At 39.7% G+C, this 17,578-nt stretch overlaps 1 long non-coding RNA gene across 1 annotated transcript in view; it reads right to left on the reverse strand.

The window, feature by feature from the left end:
- Window positions 1-5,738: 5,738 nt before the first annotated feature.
- The window catches only part of LOC112549876, an 87,773-nt gene continuing 75,933 nt past the window's right edge, over window positions 5,739-17,578 (reverse strand). Inside the window, exons 2-4 of the long non-coding RNA XR_003093468.1 lie at window positions 9,381-9,447; window positions 7,923-8,048; window positions 5,739-6,054 (exon numbers count right to left, since the gene is read on the reverse strand). This is a non-coding gene — a long non-coding RNA (uncharacterized LOC112549876). The remainder of the gene's footprint in view (window positions 6,055-7,922; window positions 8,049-9,380; window positions 9,448-17,578) is intronic.

A 17,578-nucleotide genomic window follows, 5' to 3' on the forward strand; every position in this document is an offset into this window, starting at 1 on the left:
CCATTCTAGTGCTCCCTCTAAATCTGCACATGGAGCTACACCTGCACCTATTGTCCACCTGTAGTTATGCTACTGATCACAGTTCTCATAACCACTGGGTTACATTTGAAGATTGTCATAAAATGCCCACTCTGTCTTCTCTTCTCTAAACTAAATATTCCTACCAAACTAAATATTCAGCTTTCACCCATTCCTCATAAGTCATGTTTCCTAGATATCTAATCACGTCTATTATTCACCATTGAACTCTTGTCCACTTCTTTCCTGAAGTGCTATCACTAAAACTGGATGCAGTTCTCTCTAGGTGTGGCCTCCCCAGTGCCCAAATAGAAGAATCATTTCCATGACTTGTGAGTGACATCAAACCACTGATGGCTACTTTTTGAGCATGTTGATCCAATCAATTACATATTAAATTATGTACTTTTGTCTAGACTGTATTTCCTTAACTTACTAATGAGAATGTTAGGAAAGTTGGTGTTGAAAGCATTGCTAAAGTTGAGATCATCCCATCCACTGTTATTCCCCACCCACAAAGACTTGTAGAAGGAAATCAGGTTGGTAAGACAAGACTTGCTCTTGATGAGTATGTTAGCTTTTCCTGATCAGCTTGTTCTCCTCTAGGGGCTTAGAAACAGATACCTTGATGAGCTGCTCCATGATCTTTCCAGGTATCACAGTCAGACTGAGCACTCTGTAATTCTTCAGGTCCTCCTCCTCCTCCTCTTTTATAAAGAGCACCACAATATTTGTCCTTTTCTAATCTTCAGGGGCATCACCCAACTTCTGCATGTTCTCAGAAAGAATAGTCAGTGGCTCTGCAATTATTTCAGTCAATGCCTTGAGTTCTTTAGGATGCATCGCATCTGCCCCGATAACTTACAAACCAAGCCTGTTAATTGGCAGTTATTCTGATGGAAAATGCTAAGTCCTACTAATTTGTTGGGTCCTATGTCATATTGGGACCCAAACACAAGCAGACAGGTGGGCAACCCACAGAGGGGAAATTTACCAAAGCTCTTACAGCCTGCCTTGACAATTTAGACCATAAGCTCTTTTGGGCAAGAATTCTTTGTTATTATGTTTTTATATAGCACATAGCACAGTAAGGTCCTGATCTTACTTGCAGGTTCCAAGCACTACTGAAATACAAATAATATTCAGCCTGAAAGCTGCTCACATGAATGTTCTGAAATACTGCCTTCACTTGGAGTGTAGCTAATGCCTGTTTATTCCTGAATGCATACATGATTTATCAGTTTAGTAAGTAAGCTTTTGTTTTGTGAATTATTCCTGCTCTTTTTTCCATTTATTTCCCATGTACTTCAATTGATCCAAAGCTTAGATTAATTTTTCTGGTAAATATGTAGAATGAAGTTTTTATTAGAAATAAATGAGCTACTCCTGCCTTCAACTTTAACTATTTGAAATGTACATGGCCAAAAGGAGAAGCTATAAATAACATAACCTTGTACATTCTGTCTCTGGGGCAAATGTGAATGATGATCTTGTCATACATGCCTGAATGAGGACTGAAACTGAGATGCCTCACACACATTAAAGTGTTTTTAAGATATTTGCAGAAAGTGGAATTATAGGCATACTATGCATATCACACTATGCATATCACACTATAATACTATGTAGTTCTTTAATAATAAGCAATGAATTAAAAAAATAATCTGTACAGGTCTTTGTAGCATGGTTAATAAAGGAACAGGTTTTTTTCCTATGAGATATATAATTTACAGAATGCTAAACATAAGCACTGTAAGACCAAATGAATTTGCTTCTGAAAATCAAACCACTTATTTAAGTTGCTAAGTATGGATTTAGAAATCTAAATGTAAGCACCTGTTTGAAAATCTCAGCTTAAGGACCTTTCAACTACAGACCAAGTGGTGGTAAGCGTAATAACATGTTTTAGTTACCTTCAGGAAGGGCTACTTAATTGTGGTATCCTTGGTACTGAAGACAAAACCCAAATGGTCCAACATGACAGGATAAACTGAGGAAATTGCATTGCATTAGCATTCTGCACAATGCACTGTTCTACCATCCTCTAGGTCTGGTTCACACTCCTGACAGTAACCTTTGAAGCTGACAATAGGTTAGGGCCTGGATGTCTCAGACACAATGAGTGGAATTCTATTTGGCTTTGTGTGTCTAAATGGCAATTTCCTAGCCATCTGCTTGGCTATTTTTGACCCTTGCTTTATGCAGTGACAGCCTAAGACCATGCATGTACACTGAGTATGCGTAGTGGGGCTACACACTAGCTGGGCACACACAGCCTACTTGAGCCTAAGTCCTGGGGGAGGAAGGTGGTCCCATGTTTTAGCTCCAATAAGTGAGTGGCTAGGGCACTTTCCCATGAAGCTGCAGATCCTTCATCTCTCTGACTTCCTAGTTTGATGCTCTGACCACCATACCATAGGCCAGATATTATCCAAACACCTTCTTTTGTGTTCTCATTGAGGCTGAGTCACTGTCACTCAGGGATTGGATAAAATGGATGGAGAGCAGTGCAGTAAGTTTCTGCCCCATTGGGAACAAAGTTCCAAGCTGGCCCCAAACTGATTCTGTGTGTAGGAAGGGTCATGGAGCAGGTGTGTATTCAGCCCAGAGCCAATTCAATACCCACCATGTGCTGTCTGGGGGCAACTCAGGACCCAAGGCCAGCACCAGGGAACAAATGATGCAGCTCTGCAGGCCAGACCCAGCCAGTGGGCTGGATCTTTGACACCCCATCAGTAAACAAGAGTTCTCAGAGCACAGAAATACAAAACAGTCTCCTTTTTGGTATTTCACAGTCGATGTGAAGTTCCTATTGGTATAAAATTGTTACCATTATAAACAGAAACACCTTTTATTTCAAGATTATTATAAAGACTAAGGGCTCCTATACATGTACAAGGAAGCTGCTCTGACACACTGTATAATTCCAGCACGTCAGAGCAGACTCAGTTAATGAAGATGGCTGGAGCATGGTCACTACCACACTCCAGTGTCATGTGTATCAGCATCCCCACACTGAAAAATGGCAGCGGGGTGCTTTAAACTAAAGCTCATTCAGCAAGCTATAAAGCTCCCCCTGCCCGTCCCCCCCACCTCCCGAAGCACATCTGTACATACCCTAAGTGGGTGGAAAAATCAGCATACAGCCCCAAACAGCCTATAATAGTAATTGGGGAATCAACTTGTTTGAACTGTGTGCAATAAACCAGGCTGCACAGATACTATATTTAAGAGTTATATAGGTCATTCATGTAGTTCAAACTAAAATTAGTAGAAAGTATGTATATAAACTCCAGCCTTTGGCGTCTTCAGTAGATTTAGTGTTTTTTCCCTGTATAGTAAAAGGTTTAAAATTAATCACTAAGGATTGTTAATGGTATTCTGGTAACTTTTATGGCCTGAATTTCTGGCACTGTTACACTAAAAGTTTCTGTCAGCGTTTCTATTTTTTAAAAAAAGGCTTTTTGTGGGTTTATACCACAACTGTAAAATATTACATCATGGTGAATCTTGGCATTGCATTCTGGAAGGAAAAATGTTTGACCATTTTTACTATATTTTTTGATAAAACAAGGGGAGGTTAAGCAGGCAAAACACTTTGAATAAGATACATTTTAGAGCTTTTTTCATCACAGTCCTGTTTTGATTCTGATCTTCAAAATGCAGCCTCAGGTCATCATGAATCTTATAAATACTGTTTAGATTAAGTTCAAGATATGCAGCAATAATATGCATTTTCTTATCAAAGATCAGAATTGGGCCTTTGTGCTACCTCCATTTTACCCTCATCCTCTTATCTCTGTTGGGTTTCCTCTCTTGGTATTTTATCTTCTTCTAGTCTCTTTTTTATTGTTTCTTCTCTTTCTTTCCCCCCCCACAAAACATATTGGCTGGGTTCTCCATGGTTCAAGCTAGTTGGAGGCCCTGAAGCAAGTAATTGTCTAAATATCTGATTAGTAAAATACAGTTCAGGCCACAACACAGTCACATGTACCACAGCTTGGTAAAAGATAGGAATCAGGGGGCTGCTGCATCTTCTTTAAGGTCTTTAAACAAATCACCTACAGTAACTGTATGTAGTGCCTACTATGGACTATGAACAGAGCTTTAGGTTCTACTGTACCATAGATAAATATGCACATTTTGAATCTAATTTATTAGTGGTTGGGTTACCTACATCCCAAGAACATTAGGTAGATACGGAAAATGTAGTTTGATCTTCCAGTGCAACTTTGTAGCATAAATACAAATGATAATTAATAAAATGTATTTGGACTTTAATTCATAATAACTGTGTTTCTGGATAATCAGTTTTTGACTGTATATGTTTAAATGAAACAATGTCTCAGACATATGCTTTGCATATTTATGCCCAACTAAAGGGTTAATGAGGTCTCAGAATGTATATGTAAATCAGCTAAGCTAGAGTCTGTGAGCTACTGTATTCCTATGGGCTATGAAATCCTGAAACACTCAGATGAGATGTATTGTGGCATCTATAGATCTAAACAACAGTTACTGCAGAGCAGGTTGAAATTGCTTAGAAAACTGTTGGTATCTGAGTTTTTTGCAAGACTGTTAGACTGCTTTCTTGATTTCTCATTAGCTGTAAATCTTCCCATGTTTAAATAGAAGAAAAGGAAATCTAGGCCTATGCTTTGTGATTTGATAATACATGATGATTAACTTTACTCACTTACTGTAACTAATTTATGCACATTTCCTAAAGATTTTTAGTACTGTGCTAAAGCATATATCTGCTCATGCAATAAGAAGTACCTAAATACACAGTGACAGAATAAGTATCATTGCAGTATTTCATGTCCTGTCACACTGATCCACAGATAATGGGATTCTGGGAAACCACTGATAAGAGGTCTTCCCTTATGCACCAAATTATCTTGGTTTCTCCCACAACAAAACTAGCAATAAAACTGTCCATTCCCTCTCTACCCTTTTGCAAAGTGCGTCTTGGCCAAACTGGAGATTGTTGGCTTTGAATTTCCTATTTCAGTTCAGGAAAGAGCATTTCCTCAGTCACCTTAAACAATCTTTTATATGACTTACTCCAAACACAACTCTGTCCTTGGTGTCAGTTTTCTTTGTAGTGCTTTTTGTTTTGTTTTTTAGGGAATATAGACTTCAAATACTCTGTGTTCTGATATGCACACAAAACCCACATTCATTGGAGCAGAAGTACTATGCATTCATCCAAATGTGAAATTTGGACCCAAATGCTATAACTAAAATATATTCGTTTCTAAATTATGTTAGTCTTCAGCTCCAAGTATGTTGCCTATTATAAGCAACAATGTATGGCAGAGTAAATTTCTCACAAACACATAAACTTATGCCAATTGTATTTTACAATCACCTGGGCATAGGTAGGCTCCCAAGTATATTAAACCCTGCTCCTCAGAAAAGAAAAGAAGTATTTCCCTTCAGTTGTTTCTCCTTGTAGGAATGCTGCTGCTAATTCCCTCAGTTTTTCATCCTTTCTTAAAAAAATAGTGTAGGAGAGAAATATTAAATACTTTGCAAAAGATGGCCTGTGTACATCACGCACAAGTGTACAAGCGCAAGTACAACAATCAAGCTCCATCACTTTTCCTTTATAATGTGATTTTATTTCATAGATTTCATATACATTAGGGCTGGAAGGGACCTCAGGAGATCATTGAGTCCAGCCTCCTGCCCCAGGGTCAGGAAGCAGCTAGGGTCAAAGGATCCCAGCAAGATAAGCATCTGAATGTTTCTTAAAAGAGTCCAGAGTAGGTGCTTGCACCACCTCTGGAGGGAGCCTATTCCAGGCCTTGGGGGCTCGGACAGTAAAAGGTGAAAGGTACAATATTAGAAGGCAATAGACCACAACAACAAAAAGTTTATTCCCCTATGCAGTACATAGTAGATTAAAAAGCTACAAGCAAATTTCCATACTTTTTCCAGCAGTGTGAAACTTGATCTTGACTTCTACAGGCAAGAGTCCCCATGATGGTTACTGGGGCTCACAGACTGACAGTTGATGCCAAAGGTCCACTAGAAAATAAACCAAAAAAGAAACTTACTTAGGTAGGCCACAAATCAGCTCTTTTTATCACTATTGTAATCTTGCCAGATCTGACCCCAACATTTTCAGAAACACTGTCCTGATTTCAGTTGGATCCAACTGAATCCAACTGAATTTGGCACATTCAGTGCCAAATGACCAATAGCTTTTTATTTATTTATTTTTGAACATCTGGCATGGCTTTTAGAGACACTTTTTTGTCTTAATATCTTTTATTAGAATGAAAGATGAAGTATAAAGGAACAAATGAGGAGAGAAAAATGCAGTTTATTACAAGGCATAATAAGGATAAATTGACAATCACTGAATCAGTCCCTTTTTTCCTCCCTAAAAACTAAATGTAGCAGAATGTTAAAGGACATTTTTCCCTGTGCTCCCTGAATATTCCACAAAAACTAGACACAAGAGCTTTGACCAATAAAAATGGTATCTATCATATTTAGAGGGAAGGAGAAAAGTCAAAACTAGCACTTCATTTCAGTAACTTTTTTATTAATTGGAGGAATTTGTTAGGACATGCGTAATTTACTACTCCTGGAACTGATTCTTCAGTTCCAATTTGTTCCTGGACAATTTACATGAGTAAAGGCCCTTGACAAATTATTTAGAAATTAAAATTGAACTAATAAAAACAGCGCATACCTAAAGTGTAAACCAGTTTAAATCTTAACTTATTTCAGAGTGCCTCAGTAAATTATACAAGTGTACATTTCCTTCATACTTCAGTGACTATGTATAAGCCCATACAGCAAACTGCAGACCACATCTGAATTTGATATTACGTTTCCAAGAGACTGAGAGGGTGCTTGTATGCATGACGATTTTTCCATGTACACACAATGCAAATCACCGTTTGTGTAGCTTAATGGCGTCACCATATACACATGCATGGGGTTTGGGTGTCTCAATTTGTCCCACATCATGACAAACTAGACTACATCCCAGTGTAGTTTAGTTTGACACGTGGCAAACTATCCCATTGTGGCCAAAAGTCTGTCGTGTACATGGCAACTCACTAAATTAGGTGTCCTGTGCCCCCTTGCCCACCAGGTGCCACTACAATCTGCAGGTACATGCAGGTAATTTGCAGTGTAATTTGGGGGTATTCTGTGTAATGAATGTTTTAGCACACCAGGTGTAGCTGTAGAGCCCAACACAGATCAATCTTCTGCTGACCACTTTTTTTTAGTTCATTAAATAAATTAATGTTTTTAATAGCACTGTTGCATTATACATCTGGTTTATAAAGATCACAGGTATGTGAATTTAGAGTATTTCAAACAAGATAGATAAAGCTTTGTATATTTGTTGAGTGTTTGCAATATATATATTGCCTGCAGTACATGTGAAATACTGTATTTATATGATCATGATTCACCGCTCTAATTTTTGTCAGCTGCTAGTTTCTAGCCTGCCAAGTTTCACATCTGGCAGTTTTGTACAATATTTAGATTTGAAATCAGTATGTGGTTTGTAATAACTACAGAAATAAGTTAAAAGATCCCAGGACATTATTTATTTTTAATATGCTTTGACAATTTGCTTTCCTAAGTCACTCACATGAATCCTTTTTTGTGGGGCAGCTTTTTAATTTTGCTGTTTGGTTTCACCACACTAGCTTTACAACACTGAAATGAAACACAGACTAGTCCATCTTGGCCACAAGCATTTGTACTATCAGTTATTACCATCTTGAAACGCTAGCATTTAAATATTACTTGAAAACATGTTTTTTTGCTACGAGAGGGGAAAATGTATATCTCTTCTGATTTAATACTCTCTCTACTGGAACCACATTCATATTAACATAATAATAGAATGAAATAGTAAAATGGACCTATTATAAAGTTTTTCTGTCCTTTGTTCTTCCTTCCGTGTTTTCTTGTGATGGCCCTGCTGTCACGTAGCTTCACTGGTTGGGATTTACTGTTTCTTTCTTGCCTCTGTATTTGTTTATCTGAATCTGATATAGTCAAACAGAATCTTTTTTACAAATATTACTGTCATTAAACAACGTTCTTTATCACTCTTTGCATTTACCACTTGTGGCATTAAAAGTACCACCTATAGTGCTAAGGTAAAAGGCATACTTGCTGCTTTCTTCAATGGCTTTGATATCCTAATCCTTGAAATTTTAAATTATTTTCACTTTAACTTCAGTCGTGAACTCATTTAAAATGTAAGCTAAATTAAAAATATAAATAAATGTAGCTGCTATTTAAGCAGTCCAGATGACAGTGGGAAAAATAACTTCAGATTCTGAAAACCCTTCAACTAAAGTGAGTATTGAAGTGCTTTACATATGGTTGTTATATAACTGATTTAAACCAAGGCCTCTGAACATGAAATGTGAGTAAAGTTCTCTGATAATATCTGTATAAGGCCTTGCTCCTACTTATTTATTACTTGCTTTTATGGTAAAGTTAGAGGTTTTCCAAGATCAGTACCTTATTCTTCTAGGAACTGCAAGCTGTGTGGAAAAAGCTTACAGCCTAAATGATATTACAATATCAGTCAGTGGCAGAGCTAAGATTAAACCCAGGCCGCCACTGTTCCCATCCCATTACCCTGCCTACTTGACCATTTGAGCACTCAATCTTGCCAGGGACTGTACAAGTAGACCCTGGGGCCCATGTACCCCATTATCTTTAATGGGACGTTAGGAATAGGGGCTGCCTGTGGAGAGTCACTTGTAGAATTAGGTCCTGAAGCTGAAAAAATACTGTAAATATTCTAGAGACAGATAGGCATATTAGTACAGAGATAACAATTAGTGATTGTATATATATGAAATAAGTGGGCCTAATTCACTGATCCGTGAGCACAGGGCCAAGGTAACTCTGATTTCAGTCGGCTCTGGCTTAGCAGTGTGGGGGCAGGACAGAGAATTGCCAGTGGCACATGACCAGCAGTTTATTGTTGCTGGGGGAGATGTCACCTCCCTTTTGTTGCCAAACACTACTGTTTTGGCCATTCAACACTCATATCAGTTGCAAAAAAGGAGGTGATACCTCAACTTGCAGCAGTGAACCTTTGGCTACTGCATCATATACTGCCGCTGCACAGGGTACCATGCCAGCCAATTATGCCTCTGCAAGGAAGGTATTCATATATTGAGACTAAAGCACCTTCTACAATACATTTCCATTCTAACAGCTACCAGCCTTCAAAGATATTTGAGAAGAAGGCAGGATCCAGGAAAAGAAGGAAAATGAGCTACTCATTGAAACACCTGCACTGTGTTGAATTTTAACCCTCTTTCTCTTATAAAGAAAGAAAAATGCAAAATACCAACCCTAGCAAAGTGTCCACCGGTGTTTAGTATCAAAGATGCCTCTCCACATTCTAAGTGGTCCTTTTTGCTTAAAAAAAATAATTCATGTCATATTAAATCAGATGAATGGTGCCATTATACTGAGGGTTCATTCTGGCACGTCAGCTGTATCTGCTGCAGTTTGCTCATCCACCCTAACCAATATTTTTTGATACTGCAACCTTTCCTATCTGCTAAAGTGATTACATTCCCACCAAGTTTTCATAGTTTCATAGTTTTTTAGGGGCTGGAACTTAAATGATAAGGGAAGAAAGTTCAGTGGTGTAAATGACTATTAATACTTTGACTTTGTTTTGACTGAAGGGTCAGAGTTAAGACTGGCTGGCTGCCTGACAGTTCAAGCCATGCTAATTAATTATGATACTCAAGGCTGAGTGGAAAATTAGCTGGTATTTCAGCAAAAAAGCATTTTAGTTTGAAATGTATTTTATTTTTTGTTCTATAATCCCATTGGGCTGGTTACATCATGGATAGTTTGTATACTCCTATGAAAATTTAATCACTGGATTATATAATAGTTTAATTATTGTATTTTTCAGCTAAAAATATTTTCACGCAAACATCTGGTAATTTGAGAGAACTATTAACTGTGTTAGTTTCAAGTCAGGCAGAAAGCAGAGAAGGATAACTCAAAAAGGAATTGTTTTGGTGAGCTTAGTTAGAAGCTTCCTACATTTGCTTTCCTTGGCAGTGAATTTTAAGTGATGGACGTCCTAGCAACTATTATGTAAGAAATAGTAGCTAATACACATTAGAAACACTATTTTTCAGTGTTCTTTGTTAGTTGTGAATCCTATTAAATCACAACATCATTGCAAAACTACACAAAAGATGTGGTTTTCAAAGCATAATTCACTTTTGTGAGAAACAGTAGCTGAGACCTGATGTGGTCCTATGGCCAGAACACTGGGCTGAGACTTCTGAGACTCAGTTTTTCTGTGTGTCTGCTAGGAGACCTTGGGAAAATCATTTCAGCTACAGACAGAAATTACACATAAACTGGTATAAGTGGTTGGAAACTGGTTCAAATCTGTAACACAACAGAACACGTACACTGCTTCAAAATGGCCAAAAACAGTTTAAGATAAACCTGGATGGATTTAGTATCAAATTTCACTGATTTAAGTGAAATTGGTTTACTGAAATTATGTCCCAGATCCCCTCCAGATTCAAGTTAACACTCTGGGTGCAGACAGAAGAGCAGCTCCCTATTGCAACTTAAGAACGCTCTGCAGGAAGCGCTATGAGTTGCAATGATGCGTTGCCTCCGGGAGTTGGGGATTCCAGCTGCTGTCTGAGAGTCTGCAGCTCGGTCTCCATAGCAACACCACTCCTCCCTCCCAATCCAGACACTGTTTTCAGAATGAAAATTATAGGAACTGAGGAGGAGGAGAGAATAGGAGAGGGAGGGGATTCTTGGGAGGGGGCTCTTCCCAAGCCAGAGCTGGAGAGTGGGGTTGGTGGATTGGAGCCACCCCCCCCACCCCAACCTGGGGGAGAGTCCAATCCACCTGCCCCACCCTCCAAGACCAGCTGAAAAAACCCCAGACCAAACTCCTTCTACTCCCTTCCCTCACCTCCCATTCTGAAAACAGCAACAGGCTGGGATGAAATGTGTTCATCTGAAACCTCATGCAATGAGGATTCAGCTTTTTGTAGGATCAGGCCCTTTTAAAGCAGTCTGCAGCCATGCACTTCTGTTTGGTCACAGCTGTAGAGCACTTTCTGGGGTCAGATCAGATGAAAATCAACATTTCTATGTATGCCCACAGTACCATAGCATCCCAGGAAGCTTTGTACCTCCCCTGCAAACCCCTCTCACAGGGTAGGCAGGCTAGCCTTGCCCCAAACTGTCTGCTCCAGCTGAGCAGGGAGGCGTACTCTAGTGCCCCCCTGGCTTCTGGCCTGAGCCACTACAGACATGTGGATGCATTTCCAGAATCAAAAGTGAATGTCTGTTCACTTGCTCATTGAATCAATCTATACAGTTTAAACTAACCTAAGATTAAATGGATTCAGCCTAAGGCTTTTTGACTTTCAGCCTTCATCTCTGTATCTTCCTATTCCCCATTTACAAAATGGGAATAAATATACTGACCTTCTTTGTAAAGCACTTTGTGATATTCTGATGAAAGGTGATTCAGTAAGAGCTATTTATTATGACTAAATGCAAGAATTGCAACAATTTCAAGCAGTTTGGAAATACCTCTAATTAGGCTATAAGTAATCCTAGAAGGTGGCTAAAGAAATCAATTTCCAAACTTAATTAATCAAATATAAATCTAACTTCTATATATAAACTGGGTCAGAGAATAAAGCCTGAAGCAATAAGGACAAGCTAAGGAAGATGTAGAGCAGGTTAACTAAAATGTGATGGGCTAAATTACTCTTTTTAAGCTGTAGAAAGCTTTTTTCTTAATCTCAAAGGGTCGTGCACTTATTGTCACAAGAGCTGGATAATTCTGCTCTGAATGAGTGTGTATAGCTCCCATAGAAGAGAATTGATGTTTGAAGGCAACAAGAGTAGTTAGAGCCTGATCCAAAGCAGGGATCCTGGTTTTCTCTGATTAAAAAATCTCCAATTTTTGGATTAAAAGTACTCCAAAATCCACATTTTCCATGATTAAAATGAAACACCATTATATATCTATCTAACTATTAGTAGTGTTTCGGTTTAGTCACAGAAAAATGTGGATTTTGGGTTAGGTTTTTTAAAGTGAAAATTCGGGATTGTTTTAAATCAGAGAAAACCAGGATCCCTGTGTATTACTAAAATCAGTGGAAGTCTTCTTTGAGTAAGGAGTGTTGAATAAGATACTTGGCATACTTCACAAAGCTAATTCTGGATGAAGGGGAGGAAGGAAGGACTTGTGACTAAAATGAAGTACAAGAGGCACATCTACACGTGATTAATGTACACAAATAAACTCCAGAGCTTATTGCCTGGGAGCAAATAACTCCAGAGCATATTGCTTTGGAGTTTATTCATGCGCAGCACATGGAGCCTGGTCAAAGCAGCCTGGGCTCGCAGGGAACCCTGGGGGTCAGCCTGCCAGCCCAGTGCTGCTTCAACCAGGCTCCACGTACTGTGGAGGGGCTAGCAGAGGCACAAGAGTGGTTCAGTGTGGGGTTAGTCGGCAGGCAGCCTCTGTGCTGAAACTCCTTGTGCCTTGGCCAGCTGCGGCAGCATCTACACATTCACTGCTGTGCATGAAATACTCTACAGCAGGTTAAAACTAGTATAGAACTCCTAACCTGCTGCAGAGTTTATTAGTTTTGTGGGCCCTAATACGGGCACATGTGTAGATGCTGAGATGTTTACTGTGCAGTTAATTAGTCAACTGTGCAGTAAACGTCTTGTATAGATATGCCCAAGAAGTTATAATTATATGCAGGCTTTACCTTATGTTCTTTTGTTTGATCTAAGGCAAGTTGTTTAATTCTTTTGGCTTCCCCCCTTGACAAATGTTTGGTAGAATTTAATAGAAAGGCATACCCTTGCTATGGAATTCTATGAGATGCTTTTTAAAAACCTCTATAAAGGTACCATTACAAGCTACAAGTTGGAAGCTTCTATGAACCCGTCTGGTTTTACTGTTATTACACTGAATAGAACTTTTCCAAACATACAATTTATGTGTTTTTAAATAAGGTTAAAAATTTAACTCCCCCACTAGGGTATTGGAAAGCTGGAAGTGTGATTCTGCTCCCACTGAAATAAGATGCACACCTCCCACTGCAGAATCAAATCCTTAATGTAACGATGTTTGTTAAACATTTTTGAGAACTTCTGATGCACGAACAACATAGCTGCAGCTGCTTTCATTTCAGTTGCACACAGCCTCGCTATTAATCTCCTGTACAGTTTCCACATTCCCCATGTGAGCAAAATCAATATTAATGTACATATTACATTAATGTAATATATTGTTTTATATTACATAATATAAAACAATTTTTTGAGTACACTAGTTAACACATGCTTTCTTTATGGCTAATTTTATTAGCACATATGACATCTATTTATTATTTTTCTTGCATTGAGTATTACATAGCCATTAGAAAATTAAGCTAAGAGTTTATTAAAGGCATGCAGGAAGTGCTGGAAAGTCAGAAAATGCCAGTGCCAACTCTACTGCTACACTGTATGCATTTGTGACAGGGGGCCGTCTTCGGCTGCATTTTTTTTTTTTTTAAATATGCCGGTAAGTGTGCCCCCATCAAGTCTTGCTGGATTTTTCTTTTCTGGGGATCAGCTTCGCCTGCCACGACTTGATTTTACTTGGTTCTAAAGAAAGAGGGAGGCTGACCCACAGGTTCCCAGACAGGCCCCAGACTCATTACCCACAGGATAATGAGGTGTTGCCTTATGGGCAAAAATGCATACTCCTACCTCCCCCATGCCTCACAGATGGTTTTATAAATTTCTCTTTATGTCAGGGTCTCAGCTACTGTGGGCTTATCCCCTCTCTCTCTAGCAAGGCCTGTCAGTCAAAACCCACTAATCGGGGCTTGACTCCAAGGCTCTAGCTCTCTAATTCACTTGGGCTCAAAACCCTCCGTTCCATGCTCTCCATGACACCAGGCCTACCAGCCCTTCTATACTGTGGCACCAAACTGTTGGGGCCTCAGCCCCCTTTAGCTTTGCCCCTCTTTCTGTAGTTAGGGCCTTTTGTCTAAGTCCACCCACTAGGACCTGGCTTCAAGGCTCCTATATCTCCCCTTCAAGCAACTTTGGGCTCGTGGCCTTAGTGCAGCACCCCTAGTGCAGCAGGGCTTCTTGAGCCCTCTATCACGGTGCCCCTTGGCGCTAATGAGGCCTCCTCCACCCCTACAGCCTCAGCCACAAACCACCAGCGTTTTTAACATCAAACGTAAACCATAGGCTCCTATGGCCATATAATGAAAATAATAATAAAGAAATAAGAGAGGCAAAGTGCCTGCTTACTTTATGTGATTGTGCTTCTGACTCACAGCGTGGCATAATCTTCCCAAACAGGCTGCTGCAGCTGCACCATAGTTATCAGGAGTCCCCCTCTGCTGCCTCTCTGGCCTTCTCCACCTGCAGTTTATATGGTTCTGGCCTTCCCCTTCCTGTCACCTGACCAGCTGGCAGGGCTCAATCCTTAACCCCTACTCAACCGGCCAGCCGCGCCCAGAAGGTTCTGGATTTAAAGGGACCACCCTGTTTCTAGGTAACAGGGCCAGGGATCCCTGTTACAGGGTTACAATACTCTTTAACTAGATCATCACATTGTATAATACAATATACCACGTATCTACAGTATTTATATATGTGCTATATTGAAATCATTTGTTTTACTTTTTTTACTTTATATGTAGACTTAGTTTTCTTCTATTTATGTTTGGATAAAAACATCTGCCTTGTACGAAGAGGATACCCTAAGTGTGGGTAAACTACTCTTCAGACAGAAACACAGATACCTGAACTCAACAAGGGGATACAGGTTTCCCTCGCTTTATGCGGGTTCTGTATATGTGAATTCGCTCTTATGCAATGACCCTTTTTATGCCAAAAATTCATTATATGCGAGGTAAATGCACTCTTATGCGATTGGTGTGGTGGAAGCCCAGTCAGATGTTTTGTGCAGTACATTGTGGGAGTGATGCGCACCAGAATATAGTCTCCTGTGTGGGTCTGTGCTCCTTGCTTGTGGTCTGCGACACGTGTTTCTGTAGTTGCCATCCCCATTATGGTAACATTCACCACCACCCTGTGCTTGTGTGTACTGTCTGCAGTTGGTGAGTACCAAAACTATTTTGGAAAAGTGGTAGAAATGGGTCTGGGGTCAGTATAGTCAAGGTCTTGGAATATATCCCTATTTGTTACATTGTAAAGTGGGTTTCCTGTATATGAATTCAAGTTATGTGTCATTTTCCAGGAACGCATGTACAGCATGAAGCGAGGGAAACCTGTATTATACAGATTAAATCACGGAATGTGTGAAGCTAAAATTGATGTGGCTCCCACTGAATACCTTGCACAGCTCTCTGTGCAGAATTAGCTCCTTAACTGCAACAATAGTTGCAACATTTCTGAGAACCTTAAAGGCAGATATTGGTCCATGGACCTTACTTAGGAAAGGCACTAAAAGCATTCTGGCCCTGTGCAATAGTAATGCATTAGTTCAGCTTGTTATAAACAATGAATACATAAAATAGGACAAGACTCTCCAGTACTGCAGAGAACCGGAGGAGATTTGTCCCTAATGCACAGTCAAAGCAGGGCTTTTCTGTGGTTTCAGTGCTTCTCATGTTCCACTCTGAAACAATTAGTGCCAAAATATACACTAAATCATTCCATGAGCTTCAGCCTACAAGCAGAATTTTCATTCACACTTTTCCATCCTCTGCTGCAGGACTAGAATGTAAGACATCAGTGGAATTCAGACCTACGACCTTCTGAAAATGCACGATGAACCCACTTTGTAACAGACATGCATTTCAGTCTAGGGACTTCTTTTGTTGTGTTTGCTACAGCAAAATGACTAAAATAAGATTGTTGGAGTGCCTTCCCCCCACCCCCTTTCTGCTGTTCTTCTCGCAACCACTGGTCTAGAAACAGGTTGATATAACAGGTATATATCAGAGAATATATAAATGACATCAATTCTAGCTCAGATTTACAGTTTTAAAGAAATGAATTCCCAAAGCCCTATTAAGCTATTCAAGAGGTTAAATATGAACCTTCAGCATTCCAAATAGCAGAATTTCATCTCGTACTATGGAGAAAAAATGACTTCCAGTTTCACAACTATAATTTTAGATTCGTAACATCAGAAAACTTTGGAACTTAGCTTTTCTGCTTCTAAAAATATAGAAGAGCTGGCTCTGCATCATTTTCTAATATGTCATTGTAATGGGTTTTATTTGTTCATGTTTAATGTACAATTATAACTACATACATGAATTTGTGTGTTCAAAGAATGTCACAATAATTAACTAAGTAATGGGCACACCCAAGTGCATTAGACAACAAGTACTGTGGTTCATTTTAGGATGGTGAAAAGATAATATGTGGTGTATCTTCTGCTAATTAAATGATCTTTCAATCATACTGCTATGTATATATTCCCGATAATTCTGAGAGAAAAGCTTGTAGTGGATGTATATTTAAAAGTTTGGAAATGTATCTTAGGATCTGATAATCTTTGATAATCAGAAAATTAGCAAGGAGAAAGCTCAGGGTGAAAAAGTAGAAAGATTCTTGGAACTGTGGAAAGGACCAAAGATGTTTTTATATAGATGGGGAAGTCAGAGAAGGATACTTACTGGATACAGATACAAGGAATGGAAATAATAAAACCTAATTAATGGAAAAAGAGAACATAGCAACCATTTGAAATATCAGGTCCTGTCTGGGTAATGAAGGATAGAAGTATCTGCAGTTAGAAACTGACTTTACAGTATACGTGTAACTTACTGTGACGCTGAAATTTGGGCTTTCCTGATAATTCCGTTATTAAATGTAACAGACCGTATATGAGTGCCCTCATTGAACTAACACCCCACCTCCACAAAAAAAAAATCACAGGAAGAAAGATATAAAAGGGGTTAGCTTAAAGGAAGAGGTAAAGAGATGTTATACATATGGGGAATTTGGGCATGTTTGAGTTTCAGGAAATAAAAACAAAGAAGAGATAGAAGTTAGTGGCATGTACTTGTAGTTCATATGGTGGATTGAACCGGTATATGGTTAATGTCGCAGGGCACCTCAGTGCCTGCTCCTAGGGAGTAGAAACTGCCAGGGAGAGAGAGCCCTGGCAGGACATAACGAGCCCAGATGAGGGTTGCCAGGATAACGGGCACAGTTGCGGGTTGCCGGGGCAACTAAGGAGAGCCAGCTGCCTGTAGGAGGCAGGGCCTGGCCCTTATAAAGCCCAGGGCTGAGACCAGGCTGGCAGTTCCCTGCCAGCAGCCAGAGGGGCAGGAGCTCCTGGAGCTAGGAGGTGAGCGATGTAGGAACTGCTCTAGCTGAGAGAAGGATGGCAGCTCTGAGAGGTTTGGGCACCATGGTTTAGCCAGGAGGCTTTATGTTTGCGTTACAGCCAGGAGGCTCTAGTTTATGTTCGGCTTACATATTAGACCGGAGGCTTGGGTGAGGCTGTAGGGGTTGGAGGAGGCCTCATAGGGACCCC

The sequence above is a fragment of the Alligator sinensis genome, unplaced genomic scaffold (genome assembly GCF_000455745.1).
Source record: "Alligator sinensis unplaced genomic scaffold, ASM45574v1 scaffold123_1, whole genome shotgun sequence".
In the NCBI taxonomy this organism is placed as follows: Eukaryota; Metazoa; Chordata; order Crocodylia; family Alligatoridae; genus Alligator; species Alligator sinensis.